Source organism: Dama dama, chromosome 8 (assembly GCF_033118175.1).
Source record: "Dama dama isolate Ldn47 chromosome 8, ASM3311817v1, whole genome shotgun sequence".
Taxonomy (NCBI): Eukaryota; Metazoa; Chordata; class Mammalia; order Artiodactyla; family Cervidae; genus Dama; species Dama dama.
This window is the reverse complement of record NC_083688.1, coordinates 939,032-953,130: the sequence shown is the minus strand read 5'-3', so window position 1 is coordinate 953,130 and position 14,099 is coordinate 939,032.

The window sequence follows — 14,099 nt, the reverse complement described above, 5'->3', positions numbered from 1 at the left end:
GACTTGGGAAGCAAAGCCTTTTTCCCTTGAGGGCAGCTGGCTCAGAGTCTAGGCTAGAAACCCTGGAGAAAGAGGCCCTTTCTTCCCACTGAAAGGCAGAAACTCCAGCACAGCTGCTCCCTGGGAGGAAGTCAGCCTGGCTCTCCTCCTGCGGGCGACCGTGATGGCGACATTCTGGGCAAAGGAACTGGAGTCAGGCATCCTTCCCAGAGCCTGAGGACAGGACTGAACACGCTGCAAAGTTGCCTTTGGAAGAGACGGCTCCATTCCGTCAGTGTTCTTCATCCACTGATACAGTTCAGATTCAGTTATTTAGCTCTTCACGCAGCAGCTATTCATGGAACGCCTCTGAAATCCCTGGCACTCTTTAGAGTCTAATTAGGTTTTGTCTGAAACAGACTTACAGGGATGAAGGTGATGACAGAGACTGCCATGTGCTATTCTTGCCACCAGGTCTTGGACCGTACTCTTTCTTTCTTTTTAAAACATTTAGTTAAATTCAGCCTACGTGTTTGGTGTGCTGGGTCTCAGTCTCGGGACCTTCCGTCTTGGCCGCAGCGTGTGCACTCTCAGTCTCAGGGTTCAAACGCTTGGTTGCGCCACATGGGCTCTAGTTCCCTGACCACGGATGGAACCCTGGCCCCCTGCATTGGGAGGGTAGAGTCTCAGCCCCTGGACCACCAGGGAAGCCCCGGGCTGTATTACTGCTAATTCTCACCGTAACCCCATGGGCAGGGCTTGGTCTTGTTTCTGCCGAGGTGAGAAGCACCGCGCTCGAGGTCAGACGGCTCCTGAGCGGGTTTCAAGCCTGGCTCTGTCTCACTGGCTCTGCTCTCTGATGCGGCCCTTACCTGTGCCAGCTGCTGATACGCAGCATCTGTGACCCTCACAGCAAACGTCGTCTGAATTACACTCTCCCCGTTTTCCAGATGAGGAAACTCAGCGCTCGGGGTCAGGTAACTCGCCACGGCCCTCACTGTTGCAGACAGGAAGGGGTGACTCTTGGGCTCTGCCCCTTGTCTCCGTCCACGCACCACGCAACCGCCTCCTGCTCAGATCCCTCGGCCGAGGGGCTACAGTCCCTTTGAGCACAAGGCCCCCAGCCTGCCCACAGCTTCAGGTAGACTGGAGTGTGTCTGGGTTATCCATACTGGCCTGCACTGGCCGGCACCCCCCCACCCCCCCGCACTGCATTAAGGCGCCGTCTGAGAGCTCCTGGCCGACCCTCTCTTCCCCTTTCTGCTCCCGCAGGCCTGCCCCGCCCCAGCACCTGGCCCTGCTCTCCTGCTCAGGATCCATCCAGGCTCCGGAAGGATTTGGGGACACAGGAGCAACACCTGACTCTAGGATGGACCAGGCCTTCCCGGAACCATTTTTACTGCACCCACACATGTGAACCCCACGGTGGTGTGATGGAGGGAAAACCTGTGGGTCATCGGCAGATGCGCATTACATCAGGGGCTGAGACGGGAGGCGGGATACCCATGACCTTCACTATGTCATCTCTGAGAAAAGGCCGGGGAGCCAGCTAGATGAAGGTCAATGCCCCTGCATTCCTTTTCTGGAGCTGTCCAAAGGTAGCTCCCACCCTATCTCTGACCCCAGGTGTCCACACCCCTTCCCTAGCACCCAGGAGTTCTCCTGGGGACCGCGAACGTGAGAATGTCAACACCACGAAAGCAGAACCTTTCTTTGCTCATTGCTAGACCCCTAGTGCTTATAGGAGTGTCTGCTCAGAGCAGGTGTGCAAGAAATACTGTGTCTTATTAAGTAGAAAACACCATTTATTTTAAGGTACATCCTTGCTCCATCACAGTTTTTGGAAAAGACTCTCCTTCCTCCATTGAATCGCTTTCCAACTTCGTCAAAGGATCAGATGGCCATACTTGTGTGGGCTGTTTCTGCGTTCTCTATTTCATTTCCCTGATTTATGGGTCTATCCACACAGTCTTGACTGCTGTAGCTGAACCTTGAAACTGGGTAGACTAATTGCTCCCCCTTTATTCTTCTTTTTCAAAAGAGTTTCAGCTCTTATAGTTCCTTTGTAATTTCATATAAGTTTACAGTTATCTTACCTATACCTACAAAAAACAATTTTCTGGGATTCTGATAGTAATTGCATTAAACCTCTATATCAGTTTGAGGAGGACGGACATTTTACTGTGCTGAGTTTTCCAAACCCTGAAAATGGTCTGCCTCTGCATTTATTTAGACCTTCTTTCATCAGCCTTTTGTAGCTTTCAGCATACAAGTCTTACACATGCTTTGTGAGATTTACACCTAAGTACTTAATTTTGGGGGAGTGATTGTAAGTAGTATTGTATTCTTAATTTTGTCCCTCTGTTCATTGTTAGTACATCAAAATTTAATTGATTTTTACCAATTAACCTTGTATCCCATGACTTTGCTAAACTCATTCATTAGTTTTGGGAGTTTTTAAGTGGACTCCTTGGGATTTTCTGTATAAATAGTCATGCCATCTGCAAACAGGGGCGGGTTTATGTCTTCCTTCCTCATTTGTATATCTTTTACTTCTTTCATTGCTTTATCACACTGGCTAGAATTTTCAGTACTAAGTTGAATAACAGTGGCAAGAATGATCATCTTGTTTCATTCTCAGTCTTGTGAGGAAAGCGTTTAGCTTTTCACTGTTAAGTATGTTGTTAACTGTAGGCTTTTTTTTTTTTTTTTTAACTGTAGGCTTTTTGTAGATGCCCTGTATCAGGTTGAGAAAGTTCCTCTCTCTAATCTGCAAAAATCTGAATCACGAATGACTATTGGATCTTCCAAAAGCTCTTTCTTCATCCTTTAATATGGTTTTTCTTCTTTACCGCATCGAGGGGGTGGGTTACATTGCGTTTTGTCAAACAGAACACTGGCATCAGAGCCAGTGTGAGGAGAAGGCTCCAGCTCCTTGGAGGATGACAAGGTCATCGCAATGTCAGGCACCAGCCAGAGAAGTCCAGACACTTCTGCCCACCGTACCTCGGTTCTGAAGTTGCCAAGAAAACAGCTCGGTCAAGCCCTGGGTGGAAACGCGTTTGCTCACGAGTAGAAGAGAGAGCGCATCGGCTCCGATGTCCAGCAGTCCCCCCGGCCCCCGTGGCAGGGCGGCAGGCGGAGGGCACCCCTCTCATGCCTCGGGAGGAGGGCTCTTCCGCTTCCTCCAAGGAGCGTGAAATGGTGAAAGCTGAGGCTGCGCCTCGGGGCCTCTGAGTACGTGTTTAAGCAGAGAGTTTATTGATTCTGAAATAGGGACGATGTTCCAGGCAAGGGGACAAGCCTGCCAGGACTCTCAGCCTCTCGGTAAGGAGCCATCCCAGCCCAGGACCTGTTCTGAAGTGGCCTAGGGGCGCCTAAAGACTGCACAGACCGCATTTATCAACAGTCCCGACTGTTATACCAGCGAGCTTCCCTGAAATAAACCTCCCTTGGTCATAATGTGTAGTTCCTTTTATATATTGTTGAACTCTATTTGCTAACATCTTGTTAAGAATTTATATCTATATTTATAAATGATACTGTTCTGTACTTTGGGATTCTTCTGTACTCTTTTTGTCTGGTTTTGGTATCAGGGTAATATTTGCCTCATTAAATGAGTTGGGAAATATTCCAACCTCTTCAGTTTTTCTGGAACTGATTATGTAGAATTAGTGTTAATTTGTCTTTGAATGTTTAGTAGAATTCTCCAGTGAAACCATTTAGGCCAAGATATTTTCTTTTTTTGGTGCTTTAAAATTGCGGATTCGGTTTCCTTAGTAGATAACAGGATATTCAGATCACTGACTTCATGTCGGGTAAGTTGCATTCGTTTGCGCTTTGAAAGAATTGGCCCATCCCATCAAAGCTGTCAAATGTCTGCGTGTGCAGTAGCTTGTGGCATCCTTTTATCAAACATTGATTGTCTACAGGTCCTGTATTGATTATCTCCACTACATTCCTGATATTGGTAATTTGTGTCCTCTTTTTTAATTTGTCAATCTAGCTAGCTGTTTGCCAATTTTATTGATCATTTCAAATAACCAGTTTTTCATTGATTTTCTCTATTATTTTTGGTTTCAATTTCACTAATTTCTGCTTTTATCTTCCTTCCTTCCTTCCCCTTGTTTGTGTGTCTTTTGCTCTTCTTCACAGAATTACTCAAGGCAAGAACTTAATGGACTGACTTTAGATTTTCCCTTTTTTCTGGTTTAAGCAATTTAATACTATACATTCCTGCTCAACACTGATGAGTGTCACCCATTTTGATATGCTGTCTTTTCATTTTCACTCAGCTCAGTGTATTTTTAGATTTCCCTTGAGATTTTCTCCTTGACCCATTGATTGTTTGGAAGTTCATTGTTTAGTTTCCAAGTGGTGTTTCCAATTGGAGATTTTCCTGTTATTATTTTCTAGTTTGATTCCGCTGAGTCAGAAAACACACTCTGTATGATTTCAGTTCTTTTAAATGTGTTGAAGTTGCTTTGTGACCCAGGGTATGATTTATCTGGTATATGTTCTGTACACCCTTGGAAAGAATGTTTATTCTGCAGTTCTTGGATAGTTCAGTTCAGTTCAGTCGCTCAGTCGTGTCCAACTCTTTGTGACCCCATGGACTGCAGCATGCCAGGCCTCCCTGTTCCCATCACCAACTCCCGGAGTTTGCTCAAACTCGTGTCCATCGAGTCAGTGATGCCATCCAACCATCTCATCCTCTGTCGTCCCCTTCTCCCACCTTCAATCTTTCCCAGCATCAGGGTGTTTTGAAATGAGTCAGTTCTTCACATCAGGTGTACAAAGTATTGGAGTCTCAGCTTCAGCATCAGTCCTTCCAATGAATATTCAGGACTGCTTCCTTTAGGATTGACTGGTTTGATCTCTTTGCAGCCCAAGGGACTCTCAAGAGTCTTCTCCAACACCACAGTTCAAAAGCATCAATTCTTCAGTGCTCAGCTTTCTTATAGTCCAACTCTCACATCCATACATGGAAAAACCATAGCTTTGACTAGACGAAACTTTGTGGGCAAAGTAATGTCTCTACTTTCTAATATGCTGTCTAGGTTGGTCATAGCTTTTCCTCCAAGGAGCAAGCGTCTTTTAATTTCATGGCTGCAGTCACCACCTACAGTGATTTTGGAGCCCAAGAAAATAAAGTCTCACTGTTTCCATTGTTTCCCCACCTATTTGCCATGAAGTGATGGGATCTGATGCCATGATCTTAGTTTTTTGAATGTTGAGTTTTAAGTCAGCTTTTTCACTCTCTTCTTTCAACTTTCTTCAACAGGCTCTTTAGTTTTCTTCACTTTCTGCCATAAGGGTGGTGTTATCTGAGTATCTGAGGTTATTGATATTTCTCCTGGGAATCTAGATTCCAGCCTGTCATTTCACATGATGTACTCTGCATAGGAGTTAAATAAGCAGGGTGACAATATATAGCCTTGAGATTCTCCTTTCCTGATTTGGAACCTGTCTGTTGTTCCATGTCCAGTTCTAACTGTTGCTTCTTGACCTGCGTACAGATTTCTCAAGAGGCAGGTCAGGTGGTCTGGTATTTCCATTTCTTTCAGAATTTTCCACAGTCTGTTGTGATCCAGAGTCAAAGTCTTTGGCATAGTCAATAAAGCAAAAGTAGATGTTTTTCTGGAACTCTCTTGCTTTTTCAATGATCCAGTGGATGTTGGCAATTTGATCTCTGGTTCCTCTGCCTTTTCTAAAACCAGCTCGAACATCTGGAAGTTCACGGTTCACGTATTATTGAAGCCTGGCTTGGAGGATTTTGAGCGTTACTTTGCTAGCGTGTGAGATGAATGTAATTGTGTGGTAGTTTGAACATTCTTTGGCATTGCCTTTCTTTGGGATTGGAATGAAACTGACCTTTTCCAGTCCTGTGGCCACTGCTGAGTTTTCCAAATTTGTTGGCACATTGAGTGCAGCACTTTAACAGAATCATCTTTTAGGATTTGAAATAGCTCAACTGGAATTCCGTCACCTCCTCTAGCTTTGTTCTTGGGTAGAGTGTTCTATAAATGCCAATTCAATTCTGTTATTGAGTTTTTTAGTTCTTCTGCATTTTTTCCATCTAGTTCTCTCAAGTGTTGAGAGAGGAGTGTTGAAGTCTCCAGTTATTACTGTGAATTTGTCTCTCCCTTCAGTTCTATCAGCTCTCACACCTCTTGCAGCTCTTTTGTTTGGAGCACACACATGTAGGACTGCTGTTTTCCGGTGGACGGAATGTTTCATCATTCTCTGTGTCCTCCTCCGTCCCTGTGAATTTCCTGCTCTGAAGTCCGCATTGTGCACGCACACTCAGTCGCTCAGTCGTGTCTGACTCTGCGACCCCGTGGACTGTAGTGTGCCAGGCTCCTTTGTCCACAGGATTTTACAGGCAAGAATACTAGAGCGGGTTGCCATTTCCTCCTCCAGGAGATCTTCCCAATCCAGAGACTGACCCAAGTCTCCTGAGTCTCCTTCATCGGACAGACAGATTCTTCACCACTGAGCCACCTGGGAAGCCCAAAGTCTACATTATCTGATATTAATAAAGCTATTTCTGGCTTTCTTTTGGATAATATTTGCATGGTGTATCTTTTCCATTCTTTCGTTTTTCAACCCATTTATTTTTATATGTTTGAAGTAAGTTTCTTGTAGACGGTATATAGTTTTAAAATTTATTCTCCTAATCTCTGTTTTTTAATTGGTACATTTAGACCATTAATATTTAATGTTATTATTGATATATTAGGGCTTAAACTTGTCATTTTATTATTTGCTTTGTTTTGCTTTCCCTGCCTTCCTGAGGGCTACTTCAATATTTTTGAGGGTTTCATTATTTTGATTTATCTATAGCACTTTTGAGTTCATCTCTCGTTGTAGGAGATGATGGTGGGGATTCTGATCTCAGCCGATACCTTCCTGGTTGGGAGGCACAAGCGTCCCTGGTTATTACTCTCCACCACCGGCCCCGCGTGTGAGCAGGTAGTCATGAGAGTCCTGCCTCCTCCACTGGCCTCCTGTAAAATAAAGGAGCAGTTTTATTATCGCAAGAAAATATCAACTAGATGTGTTTTGGGGGCAGGAACCTGAGACATAAAGTGATTCTCCCCTGGCCATAGAAGAACCACCGAGCCTGTGGTTTTTAGTCACTATGACAACAGAGAACTCCACGCCCGTGTCATTTAGAGGGGTAACAATTTACCTGAATTCAAGCTATACCTTCAAGGTAATTCTTTCATTTGCTTTGAGTCTGGAATCCTCTACTGAACTGAGGCTAACTTTTTTCAACTAATTGCTTTGCTGCCTAGTTGAATTCCAAATGCTTTTTTTCTCTTCTATGATTTTTAGCTATTTACATTTCATCCAGTCGGATAAAGCAGATCTCAGGCGTTTGTCTGGACTGCCAGGGATCTGAACAGTGGTGTGGACCCAGGCAGGCTCAGAGCCCAGGCTGTCTTCCCTCCACCACTACCTGACCTGGATGGTGGAGAGTAAGGGCTCAGATCCACTTCCCTCTTTGTGCGGAGGAGGCTTCCCCGCCTTGGCCGGGATTCATACAAAGGGCCAGTTCTTTTCATCTTTGGGGAAAACAACCAGCTCATTATTTGAGAGTTTAAAGTAGACATTTCCTCCACCCCCATAGTCAAGGTTCTGTCTGGACCTGCTGGAGGAAACTCAAAATGCCTCTAGGGTCAGAGCTTTGTCTCCTGTGACGGATACTCCCCTGAGAAGACCTCATATTTCACATGGTAGGGTTATTGAGTTCCACAGTCTCCTTTCAAAAAACATTTATGGGACATTGCCCCCTTCTTACTACAAGTGGGCTGATAATAACAAGTCTGGGGGGTGGGGAAAGGCTAGTTGGAGGAAACACAAATAAAAATATTCCCTGATTCCATCAGTCATTTTTGCTGTTTGGTCGCTGTCCAACTCTTTGCAGCCCCATTTCTGGCACATAATTTTATTTCCTTCTATATTTTATATACAGAATTTTAATTTTCATATCTTATGGATACTTTTCTGTTCTTATATAACTTTTAAAAAGAAATTTCCAGTCTTTATCCCAAAGGTAATATTATTTTTTTAAGTAGAAAGAGAAATCGCTCCTCATTCACGTCTCTTTGTTCCTCTCTCCACTGGTGACCTCTGTTATCAGAGAAGTGTGGATCCTTCTAGACTTTCTTCTGGAGCATTATGGATGATCGGATTAAGGCCAAGACTACTGTTGCACAACTTCTTTCACTTTACCGGTCACCGACAACCTTCTATCTTGTACTTTTAAATCTGTTTTTCCCCTCTTTTTTCATACATTTAAAATTTTTAAAATGTGTTCAAAGTAAATCATGCCCAGTTGAAACAATTTCCATAGGTAACGATTACTACAACCACCCCGACTAATCCAATTAGCCATTTCACAGGTCACCTCCTTTTGCAGCCAGACTTTTTCACTTAACTTGAAAGGTATTTATCCTATTATTGTAAAGACCTTGCAGGTTTCATGTGGTGGTGGGCTCATATAATCCATCAAACGAAAGGACCACAGTTTTCCATGTAAGTACTGCTTGCTAACCGATTGCGCCACTGGAGCTTCTGGACCACAATTTTCCTACCTTAACATTTTTACCAAGCATGATTCTCATTTTTTGTTATCATGAATCAAAAAAATAAACATTTACCTCTGAAGAGGATCACTACCTTGTTTATTTTTTGGAAGATAGCATTCCTAATATTAAAAACTGTTTTCCAAAGAATTATATAAAATCACAGCCCTGTAAGCAGTCCGCACGAATGCTCACTTCTTCCTGGCCTTCCCGGCAACTAGTGTTTTTGTTTTCATTTCTGCTATTGTGATGGCAGTATTTCGTGTTTAGTTCCTAATGAGCCTGAGAAATGTTCCAGATGCTTGTCATCTTGCTTGTCTGCCCTGCGTGCTCTTGTTTTAGAGCACTTTTGATCAGGCAGGAGCTTAGGGAGGGAAAGGGCCAGAGCCAGGACCCAGAGCCCTGTGGGCAAGTTGTCGCCTCGAGAATCCATAGCTTTGCTTTTGTAGGCTATGATTGTCTTTCTCCAGCAGCAACTTGATGGTTGAAACTGGAGCTACATTAAAATAACACTTCTATGCAAACTTGAACCTGGAGCCGGTTTAAAATAACACAGACACCTCACGCTCCTCTCAGCCAGGCTGGGGGACAATCTTGCCTGGGGTTTGTTTGTTCAGTGGTTTGACACGCAGCCGGGGAAGCCAACAGGCGGGGCTGGGGACGCATAGGGGAGGTCTGGGCGCAGCCTGCCGGCCTGGGGACCGGCTTCTCCGCGCTCCCTCCCGGTTGCTCCAGACCTCACTGTGCAGCCCGCTCACCCGGCAGGCTGCCAGGGCGTCTCGGCTGCCGCTCAAGGACTCTGCGAGTGCAGCATGAACAGACCTCTTGGTCCTATGAAACCCAGGACCCGGAAGCCTTAACGGAGGAGGCTGAACCCTGGGGCTGCCGCTGGTCTTCGCATCGGGGGCTCTGTCCCGGCTATCGCTGAGCAGGGCCTCGGGGGTTGCTGCAGGTTCCTGGTGCAGCAGTTTCACCCAGTTTTTGGGCGTCTGCTGTCTGCCGGGTCCTCTCCCCTCGTCCTAAGGAATCCGGGGGGAAAGCTGCGACTTTTCTGGGATGTTCTGCTTTCAACTGCAATATCCCAACACATGCTTTCTCGACTGCCTTTGTGCAGAGAACTTTCCAGTGCTGTGTGCCCACCTAGTAGCATCGACTAGCGAGTCCTGGGCTCTGGGCAGGCTCCAGGTGAACCCTTGACACACATCACCTCAAGTGATCCTCATACCAACCCCGGGAGGAAGGGGCTGTCACCCTCGTCCTGTAGGCAAAAAAACAGGCTCAAAGAGATTAAAGGGCTCAAACAAGATCATGTACTGGTGGTAAAGGAGACCAGGATCTGAACCCAGATCGAGCTGATGGCAAAGCCTTAATCACAAGGCTCTACTGGCCAGTTAGGAGGGAAAATAAAAGACCCCAGGCGCTGGTCTGCGCAGCACACTTCTGCGCCTGGTATTGTGCCGGGTATTAGGGACACGGAGACAGAAAGGTTCTTGCCTTCAAGGAGCAGCAACAAAAGTCACAGAGACAGAACCACCAGGAGACCTCTCTCTCTCTCAGAGTGTGTATATATATATATATATATATATATATATATATGGTTTCCCTGGCAGTCAGCGGTAAAGAATCCGCCGGTGACACAGAAGACGTGGGCTTGATCCCTGGGTCAGGAAGATCCCCTGGAGGAAGGCATGGAAACCCACTCCAGTGTTCTTGCCTGGAGAATCCCAGGGACAGAGGAGCCTGGTGGGCTACAATCCATAGGGTCTCAAAGAGTCAGACATGATGAAGCTACTGAGCATGCATATACTCACTGTGTGCACATGGGAGAAATTTTAAGGAGTCAGCTCACATGACTGGAAGCTAGTGAGTCCCAAATCTGAAGGTCAAGCACAAAAGGGCCCCAAGGTAGAGCAGATGTTGTAGCTTGAGTTTGAAGGCAGTCTACTAGAAGAATTCCTTCTTCACTGGAAGATGTTAGCCTCTAGTCTGTTAAGGAGAGAAGGAAATGGCAACCCACTCTCATATTCTTGCTTAAAGAATCCCGTGGACAGAGAAGCCTGGTGGGCTGCTGTCCATAGGGTCACACAAGAGTCGGACATGACCGAAGCGACTTATCACACATGCATGCGTTGGAGAAGGAAATGGCAACCCACTCCAGGGTTCTTGCCTGGAGAATCCCAGGGACAGAGGAGCCTGGTGGGCTGCCGTCTGTGGGGTCGCACAGAGTCGGACACGACTGAAGCGACTTAGCAGCAGCCGCAGTCTCTTAAGGCCTTCAACTGATTGGATGAGGCCCACCCGCATTACAGAGGGTGACCTGCAATATTAATCTCATCTAATGTTGCACAGCAACATCCGGACTGATGTTTGGCCAGATATCTGGATGCCACGGCTTAGCTAAGCTGACACATAAAATTAACCACCACAGACCCTGTAATTTAGGATAGGTGTTCCTTTTTATCCCCCTTATCTTTAAAAAGAACTTTGTTGAGCAGCAGTTGGCAAATATAATTGTGAACATTTAAAGTGTTCAGCATGATGATTGATATGTGTATACACTGTAGAATGATTACCAAGATCAAGATAATTAGCACATTCGTCACGTCACAGTTAATGTTTGATAACCTGTGTATATTGGTGTGTGGGCGAATCCTTACAGTCTACTCTCAGCAACCTGTAAGTGTGCAAAACTCTATGATTAACCAGTCACCATGCTGCATGCTACAGCCTCAGAAATCGTTCTTCTTACAACTGAAAATTTGTACTTAAATCACTATTGATTTAATAGATTTAATCACTCTGTTTTGATTTTAACTTAAATCACTCTATTTTCTCCTCATCCAATCTCTGGCCACCACCATCCTATTCTCCATTTCTGTGAACTAAAATTTTTTTCTGTTTTTTAGATTCCACATATAAGTGATACCGTACAGTGTTTAGGTGGGTGTTCTCGCTCTTTTTTACTTCTTTAAGCTTTTTATTTGAAATAGAAGGTTTGTAGGAAGTTGCAAAGGTATTGTAGAGAAGCCCCACTTACCCTTAAACAAGTCTGCCCCACATCTTGTAAATATGTAATGCCAAAACCAGGAAATTAACGTGGGTCCAATCTGCGTGTATTCGGTGTCATTTTATGACACAGGGAGATGACTCTGGCTGTCATCAGTCGAGATACAGAGTCTATTCCTTCCCTGCAGAGACAGCCCTTGGTGCTGTCTCTTTACAGCCACACCCACCCCCTGCCCCTCCACCTTCCCAGACCCCTGGCAACAACTGTATGTTCCCCATCATCGTAATTTTGTCCTTTTGAGAATATGACAGGTGATCGTTTTTATGGTACATTGGAGTTTAGATGATTAAAGGACAAGGTATAGCTGATTAAGGATAGGTGTTCTTAATGCTTATGGGGTCACTTTCTCTCTGAGCATTTAAAGGAACCAACGGGGATGCCCTTAGCTTCCCTTCACTTTCGAAAGGGGAAACTGCGACTCGGGGCAGAGCCATAGCTGGCCTGGGGTCATGGTCGAGTTGGTGCAGAACCAAGACAGGAGTCTGCTTTCTCGGCTCCCTGTGAGCATCTCCATCTCCTGGCAGGGCTGGGGGCAGCGTTCCTAGCTTTGGTTTCTGCAGGAGGAGACGCTGAGACAAGAGTTTGAGTGCAAGTCTTTATTTGGGAGGCGCCGCACGCCCTGGAGGGCGGTGGGGAAATGAGACAGGGAGAGAAGTCAGGGAAGGTGTGTTAGTAGCCCGTTTCCATGGTTACCACCTGTGGGTGCTGGGAGCTTGACCTGCCGGGGAGCCTGGGTAGTGGTGTGGAGCTCACGCCCCTGAGCAGGCCCAGCAGGGGCATCGATGCACCTACTCCTGTTGGTCTTGGCTAAGGGCCGCTCCTGGGGGGTGAGTTCCCTGCACCCTGGGTCTAGTACTCAGAGGATACCGTGGGCAGAGAGCAGGTGCTGGCACTCGGGGGCTGGAGCTCTGTGAGCTGAACGGCAGGGCATGGAGGGCACGGGCAGCATCTGTCAGAGGAGGTGGAAGTGTCCGCCCCCTTCGAGGAGCAGAGGACACTGGGGACACACTCCACCCGAAAACACAGGGAACGTTTGCCTGCAGTGCGATCGTTCACAGACCCCTGGGGACGCTCTTCCTCCAGTGACCCTTCCCTCCTCTCCCCATCCCTCCCCACCCGGAGAGAGTCAAGGCTATCTGACCGCTGCCCCCCACCCACACGCGCTCAGGAACTCTTCCGGAGAGAGGTGCCCAGTGAGTACAGTCTGGTCGCCCACGAGTGGGTGCCCTCCTGTTCCCCGAGCTTCAGAGCAGCTGGCCCCCTGGCCACCACCCTCAGCAGTCCTTCCCGAGGTTGGCAAGTCCTCTGCCATCTGCTGCTGGAGGTTCTGCCCTGGTTCCGTGTGGGCCGTGTGGATGAACTTGAGCCACGCATGCGTGATTTCTGCAGTTGCCTCTGCATCTGTGTGCACGTCTGCAAATTGCAAAATGTATCATGCATTCAGAGGAGGGTGTAACATGCAGCAATTTTAAGGAGCAACAACAGAGTGGACGTCTTGTCAACCCCATCCCCGCTGGGGGGCAAGAAGTCTTTAGTACCCTTGAAACTGTGAGCACACCTCCCTCCCCGCTTATAGCTTATAGACTCCTTTGGGTTTCTACATAGGTAATCATTCTTTTCCAAACCGTCAACCTTTTATTTCTTTCTCTTGCCTTATTGTACTGCAAGAGCTTTCTGTTGAATGCTGAATAAAACTAATGATCGTGGACACTCTTATCTTGTTCTGTACCTAGAAGGAACGGTTTCAACATTTCATCATTAAGTATCGTTTTTGATGTGGGTTTCTTGTAGATCGGTGGTTGTCAAGCTCTACCAGCACTAGAGTTACATGGGAGGCTTATTAAAACCCAGACTTCTCCCAACCCCAGCCCCCAGGGTTTCGGATTCAGAAAGCCTGGATGAGGCCTGAGAGTTTCCATTTCAGACAAGTTCCCTGGCCATGCTGATGCCCTCTGAGAACCACTCTGGCAGAAATTCTTTATCGGGTTAAGGAAGTTCCTTTCTATTCTTAAAGTTTTATTTTAAAATCATAAATGGAAGTTTTTCAGCTTTTTTTCTAATTTATTGAGACAATTGTGTATTTTCTTCTTTGCTCTATTAATCTACCAAACTGATTTTCTGACATGAAGCTTGCATTCTTGGGACCCATTTAATTTGATCTGATAGTGTGTAATCTGATCCTTATCCTCCTTTTTGAATGCAGTTGCTAAGAGTCTTACTGAGAATTTTTTTTTTTTTCATGTATGAGTTCATTGCTGTGTCTATAGGTTTCCTTTCTCATGCTATTCTTGTCAAGTACAGTGCTTAGCTTGAGCTTAATACTAAAAATACGGAGGTCATTATAGTCATTATTATGCCCTTATAATAGAACTTATCCTGCTGCGTTCCCCTCGCCTGTCTGCCTCGCCCCTCTGCTAACCTGTGAGCCTCCTAAAGGGAGGGCCCACACCTCCTCACTC